Below are 11,383 nucleotides of genomic sequence, written 5' to 3' on the forward strand. Positions count from 1 at the left end.
CCAGAGAATGGTACAGTTTAGGGGTGAAAAGCATATGTGCATGACAGAGTGAGACTTGGGTATGTGATGATCTTAAGGTGGTCAAACAGGTTGAAAAGGTGATGGCGAAAGCTAGAAGGATGCTCGGGTGCCTAAAGAGAGGTATGGCCAGTAGGAAAGAGGAGGTATTGATGCCCCTTTATAAGACTCTGGTGAGACTTCATTTAGAATATTGTGTGCAATTCTGGAGACTGCACCTTCAAAAAGATAGAAAAAGGATGGAGTTGGTCCACAGGAAGGCTATTTAAATGGTAATTGGTCTTCATTATAAGGCATATGGGGGCAGACTTAAAGATCTCAATCTGTATACTTTGGAAGAAAGGCGGAGAGGGGAGATATGACAGAGACGTTTAAATACCTAAGTGGCATAAATGCACATGAAGGGAATCCTTTTCATTTGCAAGGAAGTTCCGGAATGAGAGGGCACAGAATGAAGTTAAGAGCTGATAGCCTCAGGAGTGATCTAAGGAAATACTTTTTTACAGAAAGGGTGGTAGATGTGTGGAATAATCTCCCGGTAGAGGTGGTAGAGAAAAAAGACCATGTCTGAATTCAAGGAAGTGTGAGACAAGCACATGGGATCTCTTAGGGAGAGGAGGAGATAGTGGTTGCTGCAGATTGTCAGACTGGATGGGCCACTTGGCCTTTATCTGCCATCATGTTTCTATGGGTTTTTATCAGCAGAATACAAATAAAATACATTAACATGCCACACAGTAGAATATTCATATAACATAGATATAATATAAAGTAGCATCAGCACAATATACGAGGGAGTGCTGAAAAGTTCTTAGCCCACCCAAGAAGAGAATGACGTGGATATGGTTCAATCAATGATCTGAAACAATGTCAAAACAGATAATTTTGATTCTACAAATTGGCATTTAACAAAATAAGATAACACTGTTCAGCTACAGTGGCAAAATAACGCTCAGAATTTAGGAAGCTGGTTGGTTGGGCTGAGATCTTCTCAGCACCCCCTTGTATGTAATAAAAGTAAGCCAGGTATAGAACAATCAAGCTATTGTGACATCACTGTTGATGTTAGCTCTTATTGGTGGAATGAGGCATTATGACATCAGTATCTCAACTCTGGTTACCAGAGACTGAAATACGAGGGGTTGCTAAAAAGTTCTCAGCTTGACCAAGAAGAGAATGACATGGATATGGTTCAATCAATGATCTGAAACAGTGTCAAAACAAAGAATTTTGTTTCTACAAATTGGCATTTTAACAAAGTAAAATAACACGCTTTTCAGCTACAGTGGCAAAATAATGCTCAGAATTTAGGAAGTTGGTTAGTTGGGCTGAGAACCTTTTAGCACCCCCTCATATAGGAAACACCTTAATAGGCAGCACAGCAATCTCACTTATTCGTATATTTGGTAAATATTGGTCTGTGGATTTTTGGGTCTTCTTACATCATTTTTAGTTGTATCAGGCTATAATCTGCTCAGGAAGGGCAGGTTAAGAAAAAAGGGAAGAGGAACAGCATGGCATGTAAAACGTAATATTAAAGCCACAGAACTGCTGCGCTCATCTGGAAAGAGGACATGCAACATCTGGTTACACTGGTGTGATAGCTACACTTTTCAGAAGAAATGGAGTCAACCAAAGATAATCACAATATTGCTGTGAATGAGGAAGGGCTATTGATAGGTCATGTTAATGGCCTGATGAAACACCCTCAGACAAAATGGCATGGGCAAAAAGTTATGATTGTTGAAATGTCACTTCTGTATTTTGCTTGGGTGCATAAGGAGAGGAATAGCCATTAAGAAAGGGGAGGTGATAATGCTATTGTATAAGTCTCTGGTGAGGCCCCATTTGGAATACTGTGTGCAATTTTGGAAACCACACCTTCAAAAAGATGGAGTCAGACAAGAGGGTTGCTACAAAATTGTTTAGTGGCCTTTGTCATAAATCGTATGGGGACAGACTTAAAGAACTTATTATGTATACTCTGGAGGAGAGATGGGAAAGAGGGGATATGATAAAGATGTTTAAATATCTCTGTACAGGAGGGGAGTCTTTTTCAAACAAAGGAAAATTCTGGAAGGAGAGGGCATAGGATAAAGTTAAGAGGTGATAGGCTCAGGAGTAATGTCAGAAAATACTTCTTTACCGAAAGGTAGAGGCGTGGAATAGTCTCCTGGTGGAGGTGGTGGAGATGAAGACTACCTGAATTCAAGATAGCGTGGAACAGGCATGTGGGATCTATTAGGAAGAAGGGAAGATCGTGGATAATGGAGAAGGGCAGACTGGATGGGCCATGCTGTCATGTTTCCGTGTACCTGCAGCAATGGAGGATGAAGTGAATAGCTCAATGTGATAGGTACCACCAATAGAGGCAAAAAAAAATCAGGCTAAATGTCATAGGAGAAATTGTCATGGACAAAAAGGCATGGTAATAAGAAGTCATGAACAACATATTATGTTGCAATATTAAGACAACCGATAATGATAACAATATATTTAAATAATGTATTCTGCATTTTATTCTAATTTGAGGTTAGCATAAGAGTTGAGACATTGCATATTTGTTTATTCATTTTCTTATATAAGCCTGTAAACTCAAAAGCTATTGAAGTGGTGTTTATTCAGGTACAGAGTTTGTATCTGAGGCAGGAGAAAGTGCAGTGGTTAAAGCTATAGCCTCAGCACCCTGAGGTTGTGGGTTCAAACCCACGCTGCTCTTTGTGGGCAAGTCACTTAATTTCCCCATTGCCTCAGGTACATTAATAGATTGTGAGCCCACCAGGACAGATAAGGAAATAAAATATTTGAATGCTGTTGTTAGATTCCATCGACGTGTGTTCGAGCCCTGATGAATTGCTGATCTAAAAAGAAATCAGTTTTGTGCCAGTCCGGAAAGGTCCTCCAGCGTCATCCCCGTGGTTTTTTTGCAGGTCGCCCTCCTCGCCTGGTGGACAGCCAGAAGAATTAACAGATCAATTCTGGAAGAGATCAAACCAGCTATGTCACTCGAAGTCCAAATGATGAAGTTATGACAGTCTTATTTTGGTCACACAGAGGAGAGAGATCACTGGAGAGGAACATCATGTTTGGGAAGATCATACTTGAGTACTTGATTAAAATTCATGTAAAACCATTCTGAGCTCCCCTGCTTCACAGCTCAAGCCTGCGGCTCTAACCATTTGTCATCCACTCCACCCTCTTATTAAATAGTGACCACATATTTAAAGGGGGAATGCTTTCACATAACCAACTGGTTCAAAACTAGTTCCTTTCCTACTCCAGTCAGTCATAGGAATTTAGTCCTAAGATCAAAACTAATTTTTTTTTTTAAAGCATAGAACTTGGCATGCTTATGTTTTGGCATATGATTTCTTCAGGGGCTGTATATATTGATGTTAGTATCTACAAAATAAAACATGTTCCAAACGGGAGCATGAGGACTTGTGGGTTTATTGGGGCGGTCCCCACTCACAGCACAAATGGAAAGCCCAGAAAACAGTGGCGCATATTTGTCCTTTGTGCAGATGTCGCCACGGGGTTGTCGGCATGCCTTTATCCAACGCGCTTTTGACGGTGTACCAATTTTTGATTAGTTGGGCAGGGACTACAGCTTTGAGAGCTTGTGGGATCTGCTCCTTTGTTAAATTTTTATTTAAAAAAAAAAAAAAAAGGGAGAGGGCCTGAGGCAGTGTTGATTTCTGCTCTATATCCCTTATACCAAATTTGTATATTCCTTCTGTTTATTTCTTGTGTAAAATGTTGTACTTTCACTATTTGCATTTTGTAATTCACCGATTGTCCAGCTCTCTTCAGTATTAACTGCTTAGAAGTCATCCGGCTATGGCGGTATAGAAGAATAAAGTTATTATTATTATAGAAATATTAAGCACCCCGGAGGGTGTGGATAACATGAAGTGCAATCTAGTGAAGCTTGAAGAATGGTCCGGTAATTGGCAACTAAGATTTAGTGCTAAAAAATGCAGGGACATACACTTGGGCTGCTAAAATCCAAGAGAACGGTATAGGGGAGCAAAGTGCTTCTCTGTTTGAAAGACTGACTGTTTCTGATGATCTTAAGGTGATAAAACAGGTAGAAAGGTGATAGTCTAAGAACATAAGCAGTGCCTCCGCCGGGTCAGACCATAGGTCCATCCTGCCCAGCAGTCCGCTCCCGCGGCGGCCCAAACAGGTCACGACCTGTCTGAATCACCAGAAGGGGCCCCTTGCCACCTTGGTTTCTCATTAAAGTCCTATCTTCCCATCAAAGTCCTCACCCTCCGGTCTTGCCCATGCACGACCTGGTTGGCTTTCTATACTTATTACCTGGTTAGCTTTCTATACTTGTGTTACATCCCAGCACCTCTCTCAGTATCCAACGATCCCTTTATCCCTCAGGAATCCGTCCAATCCCTGTTTGAATCCCTGTACCGTACTCTGCCTGATCACTTCCTCCGGTAGCGCATTCCAAGTGTCCACGACCCTTTGGGTGAAGAAAAACTTCCTTGCATTTGTTTTGAACCTATCTCCCTTCAGTTTCTCCGAATGCCCCCTCGTACCTGTTGTCCCCCTCAGTCTGAAGAATCTGTCCCTATCCACCCTCTCTATGCCCCCTCATGATCTTGAAGGTCTCTATCATATCTCCCCTGAGCCTCCTTTTTTCCAGAGAGAAGAGCCCCAGCCTATCCAACCTCTCGGCGTATGGGCAGTGTTCCAGCCCTTTTACCAGTTTCGTTGCTCTCCTTTGGACTCTCTCAAGTACCGCCATGTCTTTCTTGAGGTGCAGCGACCAATACTGAACGCAGTATTCCAGATGTGGACGCACCATCGCTCGATACAATGGCATGATGACTTCCTGCGTCCTGGTTGTTATGCCCCTCTTTATGATGCCCAGCATCCTGTTGGCTTTTTTTGAGGCTGCTGCGCACTGTGCAGATGGCTTCAGTGATGCATCCACCAGCACACCCAAGTCTCTCTCAAGTCTGCTATCTCCCAACAATGCCCCCCCCAATTTGTAGTTGAACAACGGGTTCTTTTTCCCTATATGCATGACCTTGCATTTTTCCACGTTAAAGCGCATTTGCCATTTGTTTGCCCAGTCTTCCAGCTTGTCCAGGTCCCTTTGCAGGTCCTCACACTCTTCCCTGGACCTAACTCTGCCGCACAGTTTGGTATCGTCTGCAAATTTTATAACCTCGCACTTTGCCTCCTTTTCCAGGTCATTGATAAATATGTTGAAGAGTAACGGCCCCAGCACCGATCCCTGTGGCACACCGCTCGTGACTCCCCTCCAGTCAGAATATTGGCCCTTTACTCCGACCCTCTGCAGTCTACCCGACAACCAGTGCTTGATCCATCTGTGCACATCCCCTCCCACCCCGTGGTTCCACAGCTTCCTAAGCAGCCTTTCATGTGGCACTTTGTCAAAAGCCTTTTGAAAATCGAGGTAAATGATGTCTATGGGTTCCCCATTGTCCACCCGACTGCTTATTCCCTCAAAGAAGTACAGAAGGTTCGTTAGGCACGACCTTCCCTTACAGAATCCGTGCTGGCTAGTTCTCAGTAGGCCATTCCTCTCGATGTGTTCGCAAATGCCGTCCTTGATCATAGCTTCCACCATCTTCCCTATAATTGAAGTCAGGCTCACCAGCCTGTAGTTCCCGGGGTCACCCCTCGATCCCTTCTTGAAGATAGGTGTGACAGTCGCCAATTTCCAGTACTCTGGTACCTCTCCAGTTTTCAAGGATAGGTTGCAAACATGCTGGATTGTGCCCGCTATTTCTTGTCTTAATTCCTTCAGAACCCTTGGGTGCATACGGAGAAGAATGGCCAGAAGGAAAGGGACAGCTGAGGGGAGATACGATTGAAGTCCAGAAACTGGAGTACTGTAGAACGGGTCCAAGTGCATCGATTTTTTTACACCATCGAAAATTACAAAGACTAGGGGGCACTCGATGAAGCGACAGAGAGATACGTTTAAAACCAATAGGAGGAAATATTTTTTTAATTCAGAGAATAGTTAAGTTCTATAATGCTTAGCCATAGGATGTGGTAAGGGTGGTTAACGTAGCTAGTTCTAAAAAAGGTTTGGACAAGTTCCTCAAGGAAAATTCCATAGTCTGCTATTGAGACAGACATGGGGAGAGCCACGGCTGACCCTGGATTGGTAGCATGGAATGTTGCTACTATTTGGGGTTTTTGCCAGGTACTTGTGACTTGGATTGGCCATCATGAAAACGGGATACTGGGAAACCAAAATTGCACCTCATCCATGGCCTCCCCTGCTTCCCTGTAATGCATTGGGCAAGGCAGGAATGCTCAGGGGTGTGTCATACCAAGGGGGGGGGTTATAGCTTGGGACATTCCTGAGAGATTGACTTCCAGAAAACTGAATAACTTAGTTGAGATTTCCCTCGAGGACATGGTGATGGACGAGGCATCATACATTGCAAACTTAGGCATATGGATGGATAAACAGCCAGCCAGATGGATGGATCCTCCCCAACAGATGCTATTGTTTGAGCAAAATGTCCTAAAAATGTTTAAATTGAATATACAATGCATCTCCATATTTCTAAACTCTCAGTCTCATTACGCAGCAATAAATTATCTCTCACTAGGTAACTCTCACTGTCCTGGCTTTTCCCTTCCTTGGTCTCAACAGCATTTAAATGCTTCCTTCCTCCCTTCTGGCATTTTCAGATTTGTTAAATTGTAATTTTATTGTTATTGCTTAATGTTTATTTATTGTTCAGCATGGATACAAACTGGGAGCATATAAATTTGAATAAGCAAAATAAACTGTGCAGTGAGGTCAACAGCAGTAGCCCCTTTCTAGACACAAGATCAAATCATAATGTTTAGCCCCCCATATTCATGGAAGAAGGATGTTTATTGTTTTGTATAGAGTATTTATTTCCTGCCACCTCTAAGTTGAGATTGTGCTCTTGGACTACAAAATTGTGTAATTGTAGTTGTCTTTGCAATAGACTCCTTCAGAGCACAAGTACAGCTCCCTGGGGATTATGGGACTTTTTCTATTGGTTGCTTGCTGTCTTATGTATTCTGGCCTAGCAAGCTCCCTGCCTGTATTAGGGTTGTTGTAATCGCATCAAGATTTTTGCCACAGTATAAAAGTATAACAGATTATTCATCAGCACAGTGCTGAAGCTCCCAGCTCTTACTCTGGAAGTAAGAGCTGGTTGAGACAGATTTCCAGTTGCAGAGACAAAGACACTTGGACAGCACTTCTAACCGTAAGTTACTTAGGGTTACCAGACGTCTGGATGTCCTCCTTTTGAGGACATGTCCGGGGGTCTGGACAGCTTTCTAAAACCCAGCACTTTGTTCAGGTTTTGAAAAGCTTCCAACAAATCGCCGTTGGGCAGGAGGGTGGGATTGGGGGCAGGACTGGGGGCGTAACGGGATGGGGATGGATAGAACTGGGCGGGGCGGGTCTAGCGATCCAGATTTTCCGTTTGAAAAATTTGGTAACCCTAAAGTTACCTCTTTTGAGATTTTGCTTTAAAGAAGATTTTGTGGTTCACTTAGGGCCAGATTCTATAAACCTCACCTAACTTGGTAGGTGCCTGTTAAAACAGCACCTACCACATGTCAATCAAAGTTAAAATCAAGCCTACTGGCACCTATATCAGCGGTGACGGGACTAAATTGCGCGAGACAACGGCGCACAGACAACTGAGCGCAAGGTTGACGGTGCGCCGAAGAAAAGCACTATTTTAAAGGGTTCCGACGGGGTGTGTGGGGGGAACCCCCCCCCCCCCCACTTTACTTAACAGACATTGCGCTGGCGTTGTGGGGGGTTTGGGGGGTTGTAACCCCCCACATTATACTTAAAACTGAACTTTTTCCCTAAAAAACAGGCAAAAAGTTTGGTTTTAAGTATAATGAGGGGGGTTACAACCCCCCAAACTCCCCACAATGCCAGCGCGATGTCTGTTAAGTAAAATAGGGGGATTCCCCACCAACACCCCCCCCCCCCCGTCGGAACCCTTTAAAATAGTGCTTTTCTTCGGCGCGCCATCAACCTTGCGCTCAGTTGTCGGCGCGCCGTTGTCTCGCACGATTTTGTCTATGAACCATATCAGCTTAGGCACTGGTAGGCATCATAATCTTAGGTGCCGGTATATTAAGCCAGGATTTTCTTAGCCTGATATACTGGCATCTAAGGCACATGCCTACTGACACCTAACTTAATCCACGCCCAAACTCCACCTCTAACCACACGTTCTGTGTAGAGGCCTCAGTGTAGACGCCTGCCGAATTAGGCACCTACCAGCCAATTAATTTTTTTAAATAACTTTTTATTGGCTTTTAATGGAGCATTCAATTAACAGCACCAATTAAACCAGTTAAGAAATTAAGCTAGGCACCGTGCCGATTTAGGCACCTAACTTCAGGCACCATTTATAGAATCTGGATCTTAGGCCCCATGAAAGACTTTGTGAGATTGCAGTGAAGGGGTGCATATTGTCACAAGTCCGATCCCAGTTCCGGCCTTGTGCCAATGAAGAACCTCAGAAACCGCACGGTGAAACTAGTCAGGGCTGATCACTATGTGCCTGCAAGCCAGGAACAAGATCAGGAAGCGCAGGCTGTGTTCAAGCAGAGCTTAGACCATAGCCCTGTGAAAACAGGTATTGCCCCTTTAAATCCTCCATTTTGGAAAGGGCAGGCCAAACAGGGTAGAAGGCAGACTCGCAAAAGAAAGCCCTTCTACCAGTAGGGATGGGCGTGGCACAGCAGCTCTGGAACATTTAGAAAGCTGGCTGTCTCGGAGAGGAAGGCAGTCTAGGGAAGTTCCCATGTGGAAGGAATCTTCACCAGCCCAGGAACCCACAAATGTGGAAATGATAAACCCAGAGGCAGAGGAACAAACACAGGAGAACCAGGTATTGGAAGACATGGATTAGAGTACTCTGCCAGAGCTTGCTTTTCCAGCCATGGAAGTGAGCTGATCTGACTGTGTGTTTGCCTTGCAAAGTTGGTTTTTTTGTGTGTTTGTGTGTTGGCTGTCCTGCTGCTGGGACAATGCTTAAGAGCAGTTAGGCAACTTTGGTAATAAACTTTTGAGGGCCGTGAAAATCCTGAAGGTTGGGTGCCGGTTTTGCCAGACATCCATGTAGTGAGTTTTGTGGGTTATATTATTTTGTTCTTTGACTTGCCAAGGAGCTGAATTGGAAAATCCAGTAACCTTCGGCTCCTTAATGCTTGGATGGAAGGGAGAAGACCTGCAACATTGTACAATGCTGAGTTTTGTGCTTGGACTAAATACTGCCTGGGACTAAATTGTACTTTGTGCTGTTATTATTACTACAAAGTAGGACTTACCTGGGACATAAGTTAAGCACTTGATGAATGAACCAGACCAGGCTGGTAAGTGCAATATTATTTTGGCTACATTATAGTTGCTGTTACTTTTGGACTTTTTGTTTTTCTTGCATTTTTGTTTTTCCCTATCTGGATGATTAATAAATATTATTTCTTTCTTTTGATACTTACCGGAATTGTGTCATTCTGACTTTTGCACACAGAGTAAGATATCCACAATAGGGACTTCCTCCCTCTTGGGGAAGCATGCCAGGGCAATATTGTAGTTGTGTGCCGAGCCCTGCTAGGCCCTAAGGGACGGCCACGCTACAATATTCACCAGCAGTGGTGGGCGTTTGTTTAGCTGCTCTCAAACTTATTCCCGGATATTCAGTGCCAGTAGATGTCCAAACCCCGACATTGAATATTTGGATTTATGCAGCCAGCTATCATGAGCTTAAGTTTGATATTCAGTATTTAAGCACCTAAGACCCGGATTCTGTAACCGGCACTGTGATCAGCGGCGGCCACTGACCGCGTGTCAATCACACAATGGCGCCAGGTTCAGAATCGCATCTCCGGTAAAGATAGGCACCTACCTGTGAGGTGAATCATGCCTACGGAGCCACTTTAGGCCATGCCCACAGTGGCATTCAGCAGCCTACCGTGCCTCCATAGGCACGATTCTGGCACCAATTTTGTGGGCGCCAGTAGGCGCTTTAAAACTCAGTGAAAAACGCCATTTCAATGATATTTTTAGCTGAGTTTGTGCGTCTACCAGCGCCTAAAAAAATTGGTGCCGGTTCAAGAATCTGGGCCTAAGTGGCGCTGCATAATGTGATCCAATTTGGCCACTTAGGCCCTCTTTTTACAAAGACGCGTTAAGCGTTTTAGCATGCGCACGCTAAATCAACGTGTGCGCTAACCGCTAATGCGTCCATAGGATAGCATGCGCGTGTTTAGCGCATCTTAGTAAAAGAGGGGGTTAGGTGCTTAAGTGCTAAATATTGGGACTTAACAGCCTACAGTAAGTGCCATCTCGTGCCCCCAGACTGCACACAAGCTAGTTTGGTTCTGTGGTAATATTCAGCAGCACTAACTGGTCCAGCACCATTGAATATATACATATACAGTGGTACCTCAGTTTACGAGTGCACCGGTTTGCAAGTGTTTTGCAAGATGAGCAAAACATTTGCAAAATCGGTGCCTCAGAAACCGAGCATGGCTCGATTTATGAGCACCCCCCCCCCCCCGCAATCCGGCACCCCCCCTCCGCTACGATCCGACCCCCCCCCCCGACCACGATTGGGCACCCCCCGCCACGATCCGACCCCCCCCCCCCGACACAATTGGGCACCCCCCCCGCCACTTCTTACCCTCATCTGGGCACTCTTGAAGATAGGCCCTCGTCTGCTGGGCCTTGAGCATCTGAGCATGCTCAAGGCCTGCGAGTTCACGTTCTGAACGTGAACGTGCACTCGCAGGCCTTGAGCATGCTCAGATGCTCAAGGCCCAGCAGACGAGGAGTCCGATCTTCTAGAGTTCCCAGATGAGGGTAAGAAGCGGCGGGGGGGTGCCCAGTTGTGTCGGGGGGGATGTCGGATCGTGTCGGGGGGGTGCCCAATTGTATCGGGGGGGGTCGGATCGTGTCGGGGGGGGCCGGATGGTGGCAGGGGGGTGCCGGTTTGAGGTAGGGGGGGCCTTCGAGGGGAGCAATGCCGGTTCTCGGGGGGGGGGGGGGGAACGCATCAAAGCGAGTTTCCATTATTTCCTATGGGGAAACTCGCTTTGATAAACGAGCATTTTGGATTACGAGCATGCTCCTGGAACGGATTATACTCGTAATCCTAGGTACTACTGTATATATATGTATATATATATATATATATATATATATATATATGTAAAAAAGCCTTAGCATCCCTTCTTATTTTCACTTTTCAGAAGCAGATTTCCTAATTAGGTATCAAAACAGATATTACAAGAGATTTCACCAAGCCTGAAAGCTGACATTTAGAATTCAGCTAAAGAAAAATCC

The sequence above is a fragment of the Geotrypetes seraphini genome, chromosome 6 (assembly GCF_902459505.1).
Source record: "Geotrypetes seraphini chromosome 6, aGeoSer1.1, whole genome shotgun sequence".
In the NCBI taxonomy this organism is placed as follows: domain Eukaryota; kingdom Metazoa; phylum Chordata; class Amphibia; order Gymnophiona; family Dermophiidae; genus Geotrypetes; species Geotrypetes seraphini.